Source organism: Sinocyclocheilus rhinocerous, unplaced genomic scaffold (assembly GCF_001515625.1).
Source record: "Sinocyclocheilus rhinocerous isolate Xijiao unplaced genomic scaffold, SAMN03320098_v1.1 scaffold1522, whole genome shotgun sequence".
In the NCBI taxonomy this organism is placed as follows: Eukaryota; Metazoa; Chordata; class Actinopteri; order Cypriniformes; family Cyprinidae; genus Sinocyclocheilus; species Sinocyclocheilus rhinocerous.
In genome coordinates, this window is record NW_015637563.1 from 231,405 (window position 1) to 236,640 (window position 5,236).

The 5,236-nt window shown below is 40.6% G+C and overlaps 1 pseudogene; it reads left to right on the top strand.

The window, feature by feature from the left end:
- The window catches only part of LOC107749058 (guanylate cyclase soluble subunit beta-2-like), an 11,819-nt pseudogene extending 7,672 nt beyond the window's left edge, over positions 1-4,147 (top strand).
- The last annotated feature ends 1,089 nt before the right edge of the window (positions 4,148-5,236 follow it).

Genomic DNA, 5,236 nt, shown 5'->3' on the forward strand with positions numbered 1-5,236 from the left:
TCTGGTTCTTCTGAAGATAGGAAAGTCCACAGCGGATCGACAGAGTTACTTGAAGATGAAAAACTGCCGGAAAATCAAACTCAAGAGGAGTGTTTGAGGAGTCTTGGAAAGTGTCGTCTCAAAAGAAGAGGTTTTCTGAGCAGAGATTAGCCTAAGCTAATGAGTTTCATAGTTCCTATCCACACCCACCTTTGGGTGGAATAGCCAATACCAGGCGTTAATTTTTGAGCAGGAGAAGTTTTCTTTGTTTCCCTTTATGGCCCATTTGCATGTTTATGGCCGGTCTGGAGGATTGGTGCAGTTTTAATGCAAAATGTTTCAATACAAGCATTTCAGTCAAATGTAATTTATGCAATATTTCAAACCTTTAACCCACTTGGGAAAATCAACCCATGGCAACAGTTTAAAAGTAGCCCAATTCTGTCGAAAAAACGCGGACTTGGCAACCCGACATCCAGCAAGAGCTACCGGAGTCAGCTTTGACTGATCACAGGTCGACAATAAGGAGAGATGACTGACAAGACCATGCTGGAGTATTTGCTGCTCAACAGATTCTGATCTCATTGACAAATATCTGATCTTGTAAGATGTGCTCTCTTTACACAGAGTTCATGTGATCGCGAAATCGAAAGTGAAAGTAAACAGCGCGACCGCTCATTCAAAAATATTTAAATACACCGCATTCTGAGAGCGGCTTCCTGATGCGCCAAAATTATATACAATCTTAGAATGTTTAAAGGAGTGGACACGAAAATCGCGGGAGCGAAACACATGTTCGCGGGAGGCAATGGTCAGAGATTCAGCGGGAGTGGGATTAAGAAAGCAGCCGAATCCCGGACATTTTGGGCAATTAAGAAATCCCGGCCGGATGAATTTTTGTAGGTCCAAAAAGAGGACATGTCCGGGGAAAAGAGGACGTATGGTCACCCTAATTTATAATATATTGCTAATCGATGTATTCTTTTTAAAGTAGCATATGGAACATATTTTCTGCCTCATTCTGTAACAAGAAGCCTCATCAGATCACAAAAGGAAGCATCTGACTGGTGTTGTGGAGTAAAAAGGTTATAATGTTCTCTTTTGTTGGACAACAGGTTTAAAAATGTGAATACAAGGGAGGTTTAGCTTTAGGCATTTTAATTTAAGCATGTTTAGCATGTTTAGTTAACGGAAGGCTACCTGCTGCCATCACAGCAAGTGTAATTGCTGCATTCACGCGCTCCTCGTTTGCTCTCGTTTCCCGAACTGTGCTTTTAAGTCGGAATGTGAAAACAACATGGACACTCTCGTTACTACAAAGATGTGTTGGATTTGTATTATTAGAGCTTTCCAACTTGAGTTCATGTGCATTTTCTCAGTCGGGAAATTATTTTATGCCGGTGATGATGCTTCTTACGTCCGTTTCGGAGAACTAGAGGACAAATATTTCAATCGATCGCTCAGGCATGGCACCGAAATGAGGCACCGAAATCTGCGTTCGGATTTGGTTCTAGTACATACCGTTTACATAGATACCGGGTTTCGGTACCCAACCCTAGTCATCTGTGGACCTGTTGGATCAGTATGCAAACTGTAATGGGTCCAGGCAGCTGGGAAGGAAGGAGCTCTGATGTAGGCTCTGATCAGTTTTTTCAAAGGGCTTCATCACTTTAAAAGTGAGTGCTACATGACAACAGAGTTCAAAGAGAAAGGACAGGGGTTTTGGGGACAGGAATCATGAGGTATTATTTAAAGCATGTGGGAACAACACATTCGTCGAGGAAGAGGGTAAAAATTGTTGTAAAGACTGGTGATAGCTGGTTAACTCAAATTTCTAGCACACATTCTGGTATGTTGTCTGGGATGCTATCTTTCATGATCTAAGGAAACACATTTAACATAGGAAGTGAAATAAAGATATCGCAGAACAAAATATCAACTATCATCAAGAATCTTTTGTAAACATAAGACCCCTAGAAACACAGAAATGTGACATTACCTCCTTCCCATGCTAGACACACCTAGGGTTAGGACTTCTGATCGGGAGAGGTCCTTGTCCATTAGGCACCTGTGGAGCAGGAGACCACCATGGCAGAGTCAGTGGAGGAGAACACCATGGTGGAATTGGTGGAGCTGGAGACCATCACAGCAGTGCCAAGGTAGGAGAACAGGTGGAGCCAAGCGATTGAAGGTGGTGGATCCAAGTTCCTTGGCTGAGGTGACAATCCTGAGAACCACTGGTGGGTCTGGCTGGCTAAGAGACTGGTCAAGCCGGTAAAGCCAGAGGCACCGGCAGAGCAGAAAGGTGAGGAAGAATCAGGAGAGCAGATGAAGACCATGGCAAAGCCAAAAGGGAAGGAACAATTATCCTGGGTAGGGATTAGCAGGAAGTCTTTCATGCTGGACGAGACCAAGGGAGGATGAAGAGTTATGGACCCAGGTGGAACCAAGGGTAAATTATGCTTGAAGAAACCAGCAGAGGAGGAAGATCTAGGAGACCATTTTTCAGCTTTGGTAATCAAAGATGGTAATCAAAGACTATTACCCTTTTTTACCGTCTATAAGGTGACTTTTACAGCATGTCATAAGGGTTTCATTGAGACAACACCTGCATCCAGAAGTTGCGACTGACTTTACTCCAATATTGTGATGTATTTCTGAGTGAAATGAAATTGCAGGGTTTGATATAAGTGCACCTCCTCGCCAGCTCAGCATTTATGCCAGACAGCATTTATGCAAAGCGATTGCTAATGAACTACTTCATGGTGTTTATGTTGTAGATAGGTTTTTTTTGTTTATCTTTGTGAATGAGCAGGTGGAAGCAGTAAGGCATATATATTTCATAATAAGAGTCCCAGTGTACATTGGTTTTGTTTGTAATTAAAAGTCCCACATAATTCATAAAGTCACAATAAACTGTTTATTACTTTTCATTAAACAAATGGACCCAAAGATAGACATATCTTGGAAGAATAACTCCTATTCATTATTTTTTTCTATACCACGGATCACATCTTAATTTTACATTGCTTTTCTTTTAGGTGAGTTTGAAGAGTGCACCGTCCTCTTCAGCGATGTGGTGACCTTCACCAACATCTGCTCTGAGTGTGAACCCATTCAGATTGTTTCCATGCTCAATTCCATTGTTTCCATGCTCAATTCCATGTATCTGAAGTTTGACCGTCTTACCACTGTACACAATGTTTACAATGTGAGCATTAGTTTTGAGGATTCTTCTTAAATGTAAGACTATTGATTTTAATGTGATGCAACATGTGTTCTGCAGGTTGAGACAATTGGAGATGCTTACATGGTTGTCGGTGGTGTGCCCATCCCAATGTCAAGTCACACTGAGCGTGTGGCCAACTTCGCCCTGGGCATGATCATAGCTGCAAAAGGGGTCACTAACCCTGTGACTGGTTGCCCTATTCAGGTGATTGAGGGTTATCTTTGATTAATGCTTCAGCCTTGAGATCAGTCTTTCAGCCTGTAACCTCAAACTGTACAGGTGCATCTCAATAAATTAGAATGTCATGGAAAAGTTCATTTATTTCAGTAATTCAACTCAAATTGTGAAACTCGTGTATTAAATAAATTCAATGCACACAGACTGAAGTAGTTTAAGTCTTTGGTTCTTAAAAGAGTTGGAATTGATTTTTGGAGTTTTGTGTCCCAGATCTGAGTGGGCTTGCACAGCGGCAGGCAGGGGTGGTTGGTGAGAAGATGCCTCTGTATTGTTTGTTTGGAGACAGTTAATATGGCTTCCCAAATGGAGAGTCATGGACTGCCTGACACAATCAACCTCAGTCCCAGTGTTTATCAGTGAGAAGCACAAAAATATGTCCTCTGTCTTAGTTACTTCAAATAATCTCTGTTTGGACCTGTAAAGATGCAGTGTATATAAACATTAACGTAGATTGATACTTGACTCTAGATGAGAATCTTGACTTAAATCTCTGGCTGATTTCTTCTTACCAGTGCTCTAAGAAATAAAGGCTATCAGATGGAGGAGCATGGAGAGATAGAGGTTAAATGTAAAGGAAGAATGCGCACCTACTTCCTGCAGAGGAACATAAAAGTCACAGAGAGTGAGATCATGGGGCTTTTGGTGCCCAACGCTGACTCAGACAGGAAGATGAATCATTCTACACAAGCTTCACAGCATTAAAAGGTCTGTTGAATGTCTCTTTATCATTTGGTTACCAGTCATAAGCAACGGCATATGTATTGTTGTCCCAATATACATTCTTAAGCCCAAGGTATACTTTAGTTTTTGCGCGAGGGTGCACACAAATTTTGTCACAAGATTATTGTGCGCGTATTGTACATGCACCACCCGATTTTTGTAACTACGCATTCTTTGTATGCACAGGTCGCACATGCACATTGACTTGGTTTTGCACTAATCACTTGTTCCACAAGGTGGCAGCACTGGCTCAAATTGTTCTATCACAGTAGAAAACGAAACTAAAGAGAGGGAACAACAACAAAATAGCGGAGACTGCAGCAACAACAGACCGCTGCATTGACGAATGCTTGTGTGAGAGATTAACCTGCATTCAAGATTTGGTATCAGGGTTGCAAAGTTAAAGCAATAGTTCATCCAAAAATCAAAATTACTCACCCTTACATTGTTCCGAACCTGTATGAATTTATTTCATCTGCTGAACACAAAATAAGATATTTTGAAAATATAAACAAACATTTGCTGGTCCCCACTGACGCCCATAGCATGGAAATAAATATATAATTAAATAAAAATACAATGGAAGTCAATGGGCACCTGGAACTGTTTGGCTGCCTACATTCTTAAAATATCTTTTCATTTTTATTTTTTGGTGAATTGTCCCTTTAATAGTAAATAAACATATAACAGCACATATAATATTTAGTTTAACCTCATTTCTGTTAGTTAAGCACCTCCTTGCACGGACCCTTTGTTGAGGAAAAACAAGTGGCACATTTGTATGACCTGTTTTGTATTCTACAGTGGATACAGTATGTGCTGTATACACTTTCAATAAGAACAGAGTCGAACATTTTTAGAGTGACAGTATTGCACAATTCCAGAAGAAATTAATTTTATGAATAAATAATAATAAAAAAATTGTGTACATAAAACATAAGTTATGGTAAGGTTTTCTATTTGTAATTGTCCTCTGTTTTCTTCCTCGTCTATCTCTCCCTCAAAGCTACCCAGAGACTACAGAAAGGAGACCGTTTTCCAATGGTACCAATGAAATATGGAGATAGTCCA